Source organism: Dermacentor albipictus, unplaced genomic scaffold (assembly GCF_038994185.2).
Source record: "Dermacentor albipictus isolate Rhodes 1998 colony unplaced genomic scaffold, USDA_Dalb.pri_finalv2 scaffold_18, whole genome shotgun sequence".
Classification (NCBI taxonomy): domain Eukaryota; kingdom Metazoa; phylum Arthropoda; class Arachnida; order Ixodida; family Ixodidae; genus Dermacentor; species Dermacentor albipictus.
Genome location: NW_027225572.1, coordinates 4,847,125 through 4,861,057, shown reverse-complemented (window position 1 = coordinate 4,861,057; position 13,933 = coordinate 4,847,125). Strand labels below are relative to the sequence as shown.

The window sequence follows — 13,933 nt, the reverse complement described above, 5'->3', positions numbered from 1 at the left end:
TGGGATACGATTTTCTTATACCCGCTATGCATGAAGTAAAAGCGCATGGCCGGCACGTAATTGGCTCGCCTCTTATTGGAATAAAGCGTATACCAAGGGGGAAACTCTACTAAAACTTCGAGCTTGTTCCGATTCTTCAGTTATGAAAAAAAAGGAAAACGGTACTTTCTGATGGCTTCATCGCACGGCATTTGTGTATTGCGGCAAAGCATTCAGTGTATTCTAGTGAAGCGAGTGAGAATTTCCGCGCGTACGAATTGTAAAGAACGCGTTATTATAAAAACTGTAAACCTCACTTGGCCATGCTTCGAGCGTTTATTATTATCTCAGATGCTCAAAGGCATACTCTATATTAATTGGAGTGACTGAGAGTGCAGCATGCGAGGTCTGTGGCACAGAAGAAAACATCGACCACCTGCTGTGCCCCTGTCCAAGATATGCCCTAGAGAGACAAGAACTTGCCAAAGCTTTCCAAAAACTGGACAATCGGCCGCTTTTTGTGCAGGTGCTGCTGGACCACCGCCCCCATCGCCCGTCGGCCCATAAAGCGGTGAAGGCACTTTTGTGTTTCTTAAGGACGACGGGTTTGTGCGACCACCTCTGACTATTAAGGCAATTTCTGTAAAACCGCACGCGTCAGCAAACTTGCCGCAATTTCCTTCTTTCCTTCCCTCCTCTCTCTCCCTGTGATCTTTGCTTTCCCCTTTCCCATTCCCCCGGTGTAGGGTAGCCAACCAGACGTTATTCTGGTTAACCTCCCTGCCTTCTTCTTTTCTCTTTCCTCCTCCTCCATCTCAGATGCTCACCTGAGGCCTCCGCGCTGAAGCGTACAGTGTGTTGCAGTGAAGCGAAATGAGAATATACACGAGTACTAAATATAAGCAAGGTGTTATAAAAACTGGAAACCTCACTGCGCCATGGTTGTAGATCAGCAATATATCCCTAGGCACTCTGAACAAGCTAGGGCTCAAACTGATCCTCTTCGAAAAACTTAGCCACAAAGTCTCCTCCGGGGACAAAAAGAAGGAATCTTCTTTCAGTGCCTTGAAGAGCGCGCTGACTAGTCAGTCAGTGCTAAGATCGCGGGCTACACTAGGGGATTGGTGGTTCAGTACGATGCGAGCGAGTGAGGCATGGACGTCGTACTGTGCTAAAACGGAGAGAGCGACGAGGAACACACCGTCCTGTACGCAAATCTGCAATTTACGAGCCGAGAACAGGCGTACAGTGCTACAGAGAAATAGTGAGCAAGTCTCGTATGGGGCTGTTCAAAAATTTTCTCGCTATCTTGCAGGCCCGAGGTTCGTCATCGAAACGGATCATTGTCCTCTGAAATGGTTGCAGACGTATGCCAAAAATGGTTGTCTCTTGCGTTGGAGCTTCGCCTTGCAGCTATGTTTTTTCGCGATACCCTATAAAAAGGGCACCCTCAATGACAATGCCGATTGCTTCAGTCCAAGCCCCTAGATCGATAATCTGCTTCAAAGGTTTAATAACACTAGTGCTTTTCTTCCTTACGGAGGGAAAGGACGGGTGTTATTTTGGTTTATACAGTTGGGTTGAGTCATGTCTTGCGAAGTGTATAACAAGTTTACGCGTGTATTTAGTGCCGGTGTAAGTTCTCTAAAACTATCATTTTGAGTGGGAAATCAGCCTGGTGAAGCTCAGCGAGAATTTCTCTCACGTTTGTTGACTGAGAGGATGTGTTTCAGTGCAGTTTTGTAGATGCATACTGTGAACGGGAAACTGTTGCAGACCCTAATGAGGCATCTCGACTCGGACCGGGACGTTGAGCTACGTTGAAAAACATCCATAGTGTTTCGTACTCAAAGGAGCTGTGTTACTACCGACGACGACTACAAGCACCGACCCGTGTCACCTCTCTGACTAGAGGATGCCATCCCTTCCCCAACAGGATCTCCTTCGGCGGCGGGGCAGTCTCTTACGGTTCACTTTGTGCGGCAATCGATGGATTCCAAGAGCGTGGGACACAGCATGCCTATTGGCCACGCTAGTCAACATGAAAAGACTTGTCCAACGGGTGTTTGTTCGACGGGATTACGCGCAGAATGTGCAAATCTTACTTCCCTTGGGCATACGTTCAACCGCTCTACACAAGGAGTGGTTTCCCTCCCATGAGCCTCTGTGTGGGTTGATCCGACGTGGCATATGTTCGCCCCCTCTACGCCAAGAAGTGGTTTCCCTCCCGTGTCTCTCTGTGTAGGTTGACTCGACGTGTCCTGACAAGGCTCTCTAACAGGGAGCAGCACAGAATGAGACTGCCAGGATGATGGAGGTTATAAGAACGCCAGCGAACCGCCACGTGTTGTCACATCTGCTCTGCCCTTGCGCGTGCAGGTGCACGCACGCTGAACGTTTCTGTATTTTTTGTTTGGAGCGTACCGCTTACCCGGAATGATGTAATACACTTCTGTTCTTTCTTCGTACATCATCTCGTGTTCCCTGCCAAACCCTCTCCTATGGTTGACGATGCTGAAGGTCAAACAACCCCGTCCCCATAACACTAGCCAAGGTCCTCCATTTGCAGAAATCTGGTGAAAAGCTTTTTTTTTTTCAAACTAGGGGCCTATATCGCTTACGCTCAATTTAGGTAACCTACTAGACCATTTCATAAACAAGTATATCATAGAATACGTTGAATCGAATAACTTTCTTTCTTAACGTATATGTACAACAGTGGTTTCGTCGTGGTGGCAACACAGCAACTCAACTGGTGGAATATTCATATAACATTAGTAGCAATTTTGATATTGCGAGTAACTTTATGCCTTATTTGTAAACTTTTCCAAAGCTTTCGACACGGTTATAGACAACAAGGTACTGACTAAACTGAACGTAATTTTAAGTAATCCGCGACGGATAGACGCTATTCTTAATGCGGTCTAAGTTTGCCTACTTTAATTTTACTTCCTTCTCAACTGTAAATATAGCATCAGGTGTTCCGCCGTGCTCTGTTCCGGGACCGTAGTTATTTTTAATATCTATACTTGACCTTCCCAGGGATATTAAGTCAAAGGTCCGTCTTTATGCCGACGACTGTGTCATTTGCCAAGTAATTTTTCGCTTCGTGATGACACCTTACTTCCGGATTCCTTCACCAGATTTTGCACCTGAGACCGGGCCTATAACTTAAACTATTGGAAACTGTTTTAACGCGATAGCGTTAAGGAGCCCGTGTCGCAGAAAATCCGGCGTCGGCGGCGCCGTCCAGTGTCTGGCGTCGGATGTCGCATCGGCAAAAACATTTTCGAACCACACATACTGAGGCCGTTCATGTGATGAAGAAATTCACTGACCTAATTCAATTTCGCAAGCTAAAATACGTGAAAAAATCGTAAAGAACCACTTATACACAACCTATAAAGACATGATAGCTCTCGAATTGTGGCTTGCTTATACGAGGAAACATAATTCCGTTACGCGAAAACTGAAACAAACCACTTTTTCAGCATTTCTACAAAGCACAGACTGCAGACGGCGTCCGCCATTTGTGCAAGGCGGCGTGTAAATATCTCAGAGTACACGGAGCCGGGCGCCCGTTTCCTTGAAAGACTTCCAGCCGGTGCTCGCCTCCGGCGCTTCGCGGCCCCTGCAAGAGGCCGCGTTTCGACCAGAAAGCCCGCCTTCGTGCATAGCGTTCGTTGCGAGCATTTCCCGGAAAACATTACGCTTACGTGCACTGCAGTTGCCGGGAAGTGTGAGAAGGAGTCGGGGATCTTTGAATCCTATCGCGTTGCACTCTTAAAGACGAACCTTAAGCGTCCTCCAAATTTTTTATTCCGACTGCCTGACTTCACATTTACGTACCAGCCAAATTAAGCATCAGGTGGTGACCCGCAGCGTTGCCTAAACAGCCCAATGAAACACTCTCCTTGTTTATAAGAGGCCACTTTGTTTGCTTTCAAAACGAACAACATAGCCTCAATTGATCGGTTTTGCTTCTCTGATTGGCTGACAATAAGTGAGGGGCATGCTGAAGTGGAAGGGGTTTTTGGTGGGGCAGAGCCAGCGCAGTGAAAATAGATGGCCGAATGAGGAGGGTGGTGCCGGCGTCTGCGATTGATCGGCTTCCCAAAAAAAGCGGCAGCGTACAGCGCAGAATGAAAATACTACTAAGCCTAACAAAACGCAAGACCTAAACAAAGCAAGAAACTGCAAAATTATTTCCCTAGAGAAAAGGAATCACCTTACCGCAAAAGCCAGGCGACACGCTGAAAAGTGCGGTGGGGTGGGCGTAAGCAGCGCCACATGACCAGCGCAGCATCAACGTCTCCATGACAACGGGCCGCGAGGACACATGTGGATGTACGATAAGCTTTCTACCTATGAGGTTAGGTGGTAGCGGACATACCTACGCCGTCTGGTGCGTATTCAGATCCTGACTTGCTCGGCCGCCAAACGGTTCGAGTGGCCGCTTTTTACAGGCATGTTTACGATAGGGCTTCCGGCATGCGTTAGCGCCACGCGATTGCAGCGCGCTTTCTGAACGCGGAAGGCAAGTAAAAACATATTGCCAGAGAAAAAAATTACTGGCTCGCCCTTAATCGAGAGTAGAAGTAACCATGAAATGGCAACCGGTAAAGCAGATTGGTTTGAGATGATGCTAGCCACAATCTTGAAATGGGCCTTCGCAACGGCGCACTCCACCACACCACACAGCAGCACACCATACTGCACCATGGTCCACATGGACGCTGCCCAGCTAGAAGAGGAAAAGCGGCTGAAGGCCGCATGACAGGTAGCGAAAGACGACAGGGAGACGGAGCGCATTGGCCAGCTAGAACAAGAATGAATTGAATTTTGTGGCCAGCACCACGATTTCATTATGAGGCACGTCGTAGTCGGGGACTCCGCATTAGGTTCGGCCGGGATCTTTAAGGTGCCTCCAATGCATGGGACACGGGTGTTTCTGCACTTCGCGTCTATCGAAATGCGGCCGCCGCGGCCGTAATTTAATCAGCGCCACACAATAACCACAAAGCCACCCTGACAAGTAGATCTACGCACCAGAAGGAGGAGCCAAGCAAAGGGTGCCATCTCTCAAGGCAACGCAAAACCCTCGCCGCAGAACTCACGGACCCCTGGCGTTTCAAAGTGCACAGACAACTCTGCCTCAGCAACAAGAGATGACAATGAAGTCTATGGCGCCCTGTATCAGCCTTTGAACGCCGCTATAGGAAATTTAAAACAGAACTACAGCGCACTAGAAGTTATAGCTTGAGTGATATTATCAACAAACATTAGGAAGAAGTCGGAAGCACTATTTTTGTAACTTGATTTGGCAGTAACTAGCGTATGTAATGTGGTCCTGTACAAAGTGTTGGGGGCCAGAGACCGGATTTTAAGTTTTGACTGGTTGCCCGAATGATCTAGTTTTGTTCTCGCAACTTGCCCGCATGTTCTAGTTTGAGTGGCCGGATAACGGGTCTATCTTTTCGCTCAAGGTCACTTGAAGGTCGCCGACAACGGCAGATAAAAGCAATGCTTAAAAATGCATAGAATGACGCAATCCCTAATATTTTACAGTATGAAAAATGTACCTGAAGGGAAAGAGATAAGAAGAAGGCAGGGAGGTTAACCAGAATCACGTCCGGTTGGCTACCCTACACCGGGGGAATGGGAAAGTGGGAAAACAAAGATAACAGGGAGAGAGAGGAGGGAAGGAAATTGCGGTGACTTCGATGACGTGTGTGGCCTTACAGAAATTGGATTAATAGTCACAAATGGTCGCAGAAGCCCGTCCTCCTTAAGAAGCACAAAAGTGCCTTCACCACTTTATGGCCCGACGGGCGATGGGGGCGGTGTTCCAGCAGCACCTGCACGGAAAGCGGCCGATTGCCCAGTTTTTGAAAAGCTTTGGCAAGTTCTTGTCTCTCAGGGGTGTATCGTGGACTGTGGCACAGCAGGTGGTCGATGTTTTCTTCCGTGCCACAGACCTCGCATGCTCCACTGTCAGTCACTTCAATTAATGTAGAGTATGCCTTTGTGAAGGCAACTCCTTAACAAAGGCGACAGAGAAGCGTAGCTTCACGTCGAGGAAGTCCGAGTGGAGGCCGGAGTTGCAGGGAGGGGTTTAGTCGATGCAGTCGTGTGAGTCGCAAGTTCTGCGTGTTCCACTCGGTCAGTGTGAGACTGCGTGCCAGGTGTCGAAGCTGCCTAGCGACGTCTATCCTCGAAAGCGGAATTGGAACGCTCAGCTCTTCATGATGTGCTGTACGAGCAGCGTTATTGGCGGAATCATTGCCAGTGATTCCACAATGGCCAGGTACCCATTGAAAAATGACCTCGTGACCTTTTTGTTGAACATGGTGGTAAAGTTTCGCGATTTCGTATGTCACTTGCTCATGGCATCCGTGTCGGAGAACTGACTGCATGCACTGTAATGCCGGTTTTGAATCACAGAACACAGCCCATTTTCTAGCTCTTTCAGATTCAATGAATTCCAGAGCTCGACGCAGGGCCGTTAGTTCTGCCGCCGTTGTGGTCGTGACATGCGATGTCTTGAAGCGCAGTGTCATTCCTCGCGTTGGTACCACCACAGCACCACCGGAACTGCAGGACGTAGTTGATCCATCGGTATAGATGTGCACGTAGTTGCTGCACTTTTCATGCAAAAGAAGTAGGGTCAACTGTTTTAGAGCAGAGGCCGGTAGATCTGTCTTCTTCTGTAGTCCTGGAATCATTAGATGTACTTGTGGACGGCTCAAACACCACGGAGGAAACGCTGGCTTGGCCGCAGGTGCGTACCCTGAAGTAAACGACGCACAATGTGCGCTGACAATGCCGCCAAATGTCGAGCAGGGCTTTGCAGCAGTGAGGCTCGCCAAGTGGTGGGAAGGGGTCCTAGCATAATGCCTGAGATGCATGCGCATTGTCTCAACGGTAATGTGCGTAGTGATTGGGTAATCCTGCGCAAAGGCAATGGTTTCAGCGGTTGATGCACTGCGTGGTAACCCAAGACATATCTTAAGGGCTTGAGCTTGAATACTCTGTATCGTACGCAGGTTAGACTTGCAGGTGTTGGATATTGCAGGCAGTGTTTATTATTTAGAATGAGCTTGAATACTCTGTATCGTACGCAGGTTAGACTTGCAGGTGTTGGATATTGCAGGCAGTGTTTATTATTTCGAATGAGGTGACGTTGACGCGTTTTCGAGATGTTCTCAGCGACGTTGCGATGGCATAAAGCACGTTTGGCCCAACAGTGTTATGCTTAGTGGCACGAGCATCGAGTGCCACTCTTGTCGCTGGGGTAGCGCTTCCGGTTCACCTCCTGAGACGACTGGGGACGAAATTCAAAATATATCAGTAAAAAAAAGAACAAATAGTACAGTGCAAAATTCACGGGTTGCATTATAGATATAATATCAGAGCATACGTTAGGTTACGAGTTCACTTACTGAAGTGTCTCGATCAATTAGATCGCTGATTCATTCATCATCATCACGCTTCATCACGATTCATTCATCATCATCACGCCCACTGCAGGGCACAGGTCTCTCCAATTCTTCTCCAGCATCCCGGTCATGTACTAATTGTGGCCATGTCGTCCCTGCAAACTTCTTCATCTCATCCGCCCACCTAACTTTCTGCCGGCCCCTGCTACGCTTCCCTTCCCTTGGAATCCAGTCCGTAACCCTTAATGACCATCGGTTATCTTCCCTCCTCATTACATGTCCTGCCCATGCCCATTTCTTTTTCTTGATTTCAACTAAGATGTCATTAACTCGCATTTGTTCGCTCACCCAATCTGCTCTTTTCTTATCCCTTAACGTTACACTCATCATTCTTCTTTCCATAGCTTGTCGCGTCATCCTCAATTTAAGTAGAAACCTGTTCGTAAGCCTCCAGGTTTCTGCCCCGTAGGTGAGTACTGGTAAGACACAGCTATTATACACTTTTCTCTTGAGGGATAATGGCAACCTGCTGTTCATGATCTGAGAATGCCTGCCAAACGCGCCCCAGCCCATTCTTCCGATTATTTCAGTCTCATGATCCGGATCTGCGATCACTACCTGCCCTAAGTAGATGTATTCCCTTGCCACTTCCAGTGCCTCGTTACCTATCGTAAACTGCTGTTCTCTTCCGAGACTTTTAATCATTACATTAGTTTTTTGCAGATTAATTTTTAGACCCACTCTTCTGCTTTGCCTTTCCAGGTCAGTGAGCATGCATTGCAATTGGTCCCCTGAGTTACTAAGCAAGGCAATATCATCAGCGAATCGCAAGTTACTAAGGTATTCTCCATTAACTTTTATCCCCGCTTCTTCCCAATCCAGGTCTCTGAATACCTCTTGTAAACACGCTGTGAATAGCATTGGAGAGATCGTATCTCCCTGCCTGACGCCTTTCTTTATTGGGATTTTGTTGCTTTCGTTATGGAGGACTACGGTGGCTATGGAGCCGCTATAGATAGCTTTCAGTATTTTTACATACGTCTCATCTACACCCTGATTCCGTAATGCCTCAATGACTGCTCAGGTTTCGACAGAATCAAACGCTTTCTCGTAATCAACGAAAGCTGCATATAATGGTTAGTTATATTCCGCACAGTTCTCTATCACCTGATTGATAGTGTGAATATGGTACATTGTTGAGTAGCCTTTACAGAATCCTGCCTGGTCCTTTGCTTGACAGAAGTATAAGGTGTTCCTGATTCTATTTGCGATTACCTTAGTAAATAGTTTGTAGGCAACTCACAGTAAGCTGTTCGGTCTATAATTTTTTAAGTATTCGGCATCCCTGTTCTTATGTATTAGAATGATGTTAGCGTTCTTCCAAGATTCCGGTACGCTCGAGGTCATGAGGCATTGCGTATGCAGGGCGGCCAGTTTCTCTAGAACATTCTGCCCACCTTCCTTCAACAAATCTGCTGTTACCTGATCCTCCCCAGCTGCCTTCCCCTTTTGCATAGCTCCCAAGGCTTTCTTTACTTCTTCCGGCGTTACCTGTGGGATTTCGAATTCCTCTAGACTATTCTCTCTTCCATTATCGTCGTGGGTGCCACTGGTACTGTATAATTCTCTACAGAACTCCTGAACCACTTGAAATATCTCATCCATACTAGTAATGATATTGCCGGCTTTGTCTCCTAACGCATACATCTGATTCTTGCCAATTCCTAGTTTCTTCACTGCTTTTAGGCTTCCTCCGTTCCTGAGAGCATGTGCGATTCTATCCATACTATACTTCCTTATGTCAGCTTTCTTACGCTTCTTTATTAACATAGAAAATTCTGCCAGTTCTAGCTGTAGAGTTAGAGGCTTTCATACATTGGCGTTTCTTGATCAGATCTTCCGTCTCCTGCGATAGCTTACTGGTATCCTGTCTAACGGAGTTACCAACGACTTCTATTGCACACTCCTTAATGATGCCCACAAGATTGTCGTTCATTGCTTCAACACTAAGGTCCCCTTCCTGAGTTAAAGCCGAATACCTGTTCTGTAGCTTGATCCGGAATTCCTCTAGTTTCCCTCTTACCGCTAACTCATTTATTGGCTTCTTATGTACCAGTTTGTTCCGTTCCCTTCTCAGGTCTAGGCTAATTCGAGTTCTTACCATCCTATGGCCACTGCAGCGCACCTTGCCGAGCACGTCCACATCCTGTATGATGCGAGGGTTAGCGCAGAGTATGAAGTATATTTCATTACTAGTCTCGCCGTTCGGGCTCCTCCACGTCCACTTTCAGCTATCCCGCTTGCGGAAAAGGTATTCATTATCCGCATATTTTTCTGTTCCGCAAACTCTACTAATAACTCTCCCCTGCTATTTCTAGTGCCTAGGCTATATTCTCCCACTGCCTTGTCTCCAGCCTGCTTCTTGCCTACCTTGGCATTGAAGACGCTCATCAGTATAGTGTATTTTGTTTTCACTTTGCCCATAGCTGATTCCAGGTCTTCATAGAAGCTTTCGACTTCCTGGTGATCATGACTGGATGTAGGGGCGTAGAGCTGTACAACCTTCATTTTGTACCTCTTATTAGGTTTCACAACAAGACCTGCCAGCCTCTCGTTAATGCTATACAATTCCTGTATGTTACCAGCTTTATTCTTATTAATCAGGAATCCCACTCTTAGTTCTCGTCTCTGATCGCTGATTACCGCACATCAAAGCAGAGACCCGCCACGTGAGTACGACTTCGCAATTCCTGGAAACCCGGAAGTAGAAAGCGGAAGTAATGACTTCCCGCACAGTAAGGCGGCATTGTATTTAACCAGCTAATGATTGGAAAACAGTTGCCTGGCATAGACTCAGCATCTGCCTAGTAGAGCGGATGTAACGTCACCCCCTCCTCGCTCGCTTCTCCCCCGACATGCACCTGTTGGTTTACTCGCTCGCTTGCTCGCAACAGCTGCGCGCACGCTTGTTACACGCTCTGACGTCAGCACTGGAGAGGGCGCGTAAGTTGTGCTTCGTGCGCCGCTCGTTAGAGGGCTACGCCCCTCCAGGGGACGCGCGCTGCGCTTTGTGCTGGCGTGAGAAATTGCGGCGGATGGACGTGCTTTTCCAGGGCTCCGTGGCGGCGACGAAATCATAGGTTTTTTGTGCATGTTTTGAGCTTTCTTCTGTTTTTCATTAGATTTTTTAAGCCTTTAAATATGAATTGGGCAGTTTACTTTGTCTCTTTTCCTCGAGTGTATATTTTGGTTTCGTATATGTTTTGTTTTGTTTTTGTGTATATTTGGTTTCGCAGGATAGTCAGAGCGTCCTTTCGCGCCACGTGCTTCAACACATGCAACCGGGTGGGACGTTAAGTCTTTACAGTCTTTGACTAGTAGTTTGGAAGTGGCAAGAGTAATAGCTATTAGTGGTTTTACTGTGTGTACTTTGGTATCAGGAATATTGCTATGGTAAGAAAGTGAGAGCATGGCCGCGTGGCTGAACACGTGCGAACACGTGTCATACCTTAAGTCTTTGTGGCATTGATTGCTTTTAAAACATTGGTGATAATTACTTTGCGGCATTTTAGGGATTTAGATTTAGATTTAGAGGATTTAGATGCGCGTGCTCTAAAACCTTCGGTATTTGCCTGAGAAAAAGCCGTGCAACACATGGCTAGAAAGCCGGGAAAGCTTGCACTGCAGACGAGGGGACAAATGAGAATGAAGAAAGAATCGAGTCAATCGGCAGACACTGTGATGTCGATGCTAGGCTGAAGAAAATGGAGGCTTTCTAAGATGACTTTGTCAAACGGGTCGAAGAGCTCAAAAATGAGCTAAATATGGATCGTGATGCACGGAAGGTAGCGGAAAAACGACAACAAGCAGCCGAGGAAAAGCTGAACAGGGCCGCCATTCTGAACCAGAATCGTCCTGACAATGGAACGCATTCTCTTGACGTGACAGGAGAGGGAGTGCCAGCAGAGCACGTGGAATGCATGCAGCGTGGGGAGGCGGTAGCTGAAAAGAGCGGCACCTACCTTCAGGCCGCCACACACAAAAAAAGCCGGAGCGCAGGGGTGAATGCCCCTTGTCAAGTCCGAATCACGCGAGAGGTAGAAGAGAGTGAAATTGTGATTATCGCCGGTGTCTTAAACCTGGCTAGGTGCTCAGAAGCAATTGTGGAGAGGGAGAAATTGCGAAAAACGACTGGTGGTAGGGACATTTCCAGGGCGGACATTGGGTTCGGTCATTGAGCGAGTAAAAGCAAAGCTCGCGGAAAATGCCCGCTTGCGCAACCTTGTCATATTAGCAGGTGGGCTAAATGACGTCCTAAACATGAAAAGGACAGGATTAGCCCAGCGCTTGGCGAATGGGGTAGACTACTTGCGCCAGCTGTGTCCTCAGCTGCTGATCGAGATGTTCATGGTGCCGGAGGTGCCTGTACGTGACAGCCACGTACAAAGAGCCGTAGTGGCTGCTAATGAGGCGATATGGAAAATGAGCCCAGAGAAAGGTTTTGAGGTCGAAGCATCCGAACTAACGGTACTCTTTACTAAGGCTAGAAGTGTTCTTAATAATCGTAACGCTCTCTCGTCCGCGATAGACACATGCGGTGTCTGAAACTGGAGCCTGGTTGCCCACGCATGCGCTTGACTCGGAGCTATTCCACGATGCGCACAATTTCACCGCTTCCACCGTACCGAGCGTAGAGGAGGGGGCGTCCTTCTTGCGGTTGCAGAAGACGCACAATCATCACGTATCCAAGTAAACAGCGCTCTAGAAATAACATGAGTTATATTAACCTTACTTAACCCTAGGTATTAACCCTTGGTAAGTGTGATCACCCACATTCTTCACCATCCACGTTTATTATTGAAGTGCATGACACTATCAAAATAGTATGTTCCCGTTTTCCTTCTATCCTTTGTTTGTGCTACGAGATTTTACTTGGCTAACATATTAACTAAGCTTGCTGGCCCCGACACTTTCCTCTGTCAGTTACTAACGCTTTACTCATCTAATACCGTTCACGAATGCCCGGTCTAGTGGATTTGATCGCACATTTTCGCAATATTGTATATTATTTTCAAAAACAGTATTCCGTTTGCTCTGTTAAGGGCAAAAGTGTTCGTGTGCCTTTAAATATTGCTTTATATTGCCTGTGCCTTAAATATTGTACAACACGGCAATCATTTTACAGCAGTATATTAGCGTAATGACTTAGTGAACAGAAAAAAATTATCGATAAATCTAACAGACACCACATAGAAAAAGAAGAAAATGCTGACGCTTTCATAATTTCGGGGCATGTACAAAAAATCTTATTCTTTATATGGCAAAGCAATAGTCAGCTTGCTGACTCATCCGTCACCATCCCTGGCGATATTATCTGCTTCTGTAGTGAGGCGAGTTAACTCGCACCTGTTTCTATCCTGAATGGTCACCTTTAACTTTATTGATTCTTCTAGAATACACTAGAAACGTCCTCCAGGGCTGGAAGCTCCCATAAGCAGCTTCGCTTGGCGCAAGAGGCGTTGTTGTACATGAAAGCGCGATAACAGGGAGTACTTTGTAACATAAGCACGAAACGAAGTGTTCAAAAGCCGTTCAACTAGTACAAAATCAATTTTAACATTTTCATTTATAAGCCTATTGACAGGATAATTGTCTTGCGATACAGAGGCAGAGAACATTCAAGCATATTTTATAAGAATAAGAAAAAAATCACAATCAAAGGGCATCACAAAATTAGAATCGGTATACAAGTATATATTTGTTTACAAGGGAACAAAACATATCTTCATTACCCTGCGAGAAAAATTAGTAGTGCCAACATAATTATTAAGGATTTTTGGCTAATTGTGTTTAGTGGATTGCAACTTGCATTAAGTGCCAAGTCGTGGTACATACCAAGGATCAGCGTTTCTCAGTTGGCCTGTGTTTTATGGCGCTGCAGGGTCGCTATGGATGCAAGCAAATTCCTTAACTCTTCTTTTGCAAAATAAAACATCTGTAAAAAACGATATTCCTAGTATCGATCTGCCCATATTACTGGGTACTTCTGTGACAAAGCTTTTGTCGTCAATAGGGGATCGGTAATGGCAATATGTTGGAGGAGCGCCTTTTGTAATGTCATTAGTTTATTCGTGTTCGGTTGTGCTGCGCTCCCCCATACTAAACTACAATTAATTAATTGGGAGGTAAACAGTGGATGATAAATTTGTAGCTTGGTTTTTACCAGCATGCGAGCTCTACAGCGAGCCAGCACCCCGGATACTGCAGAAAACTTACAGCGATGGTGATTAAAATGAGCATCCCAAATTAAATGACACGAAAACATTGCACCAAGTATTTTATGTTCGTTAACTAGCTCAATATTTTTGTCTAAATAAGTTATTGTGCGTTCCATTTTAAAACTTTGATTTCTTGCTCTAAAAAGAACAGCTTTCGTCTTAGCAGGTATAATTCTGATCCTATTTAACTGTGACCACTCAGACGTAGGGGTGCATTCCACCTAATAGTTAGATTGC

At 46.5% G+C, this 13,933-nt stretch overlaps 1 protein-coding gene across 4 annotated transcripts in view; it reads left to right on the top strand.

Moving 5' to 3' along the window:
- Window positions 1-13,933, top strand: part of LOC135908744 (uncharacterized) — a 153,470-nt gene that overhangs the window by 588 nt on the left and 138,949 nt on the right. Inside the window, exon 2 of one of the 4 annotated variants that reach the window (XR_011509688.1) lies at window positions 506-550. The exons of the other annotated variants lie outside the window; for them this stretch is intronic. The gene's annotated coding sequence lies outside the window, so the exon portion shown is untranslated. The remainder of the gene's footprint in view (window positions 1-505; window positions 551-13,933) is intronic. 4 annotated transcript variants of the gene reach the window in all.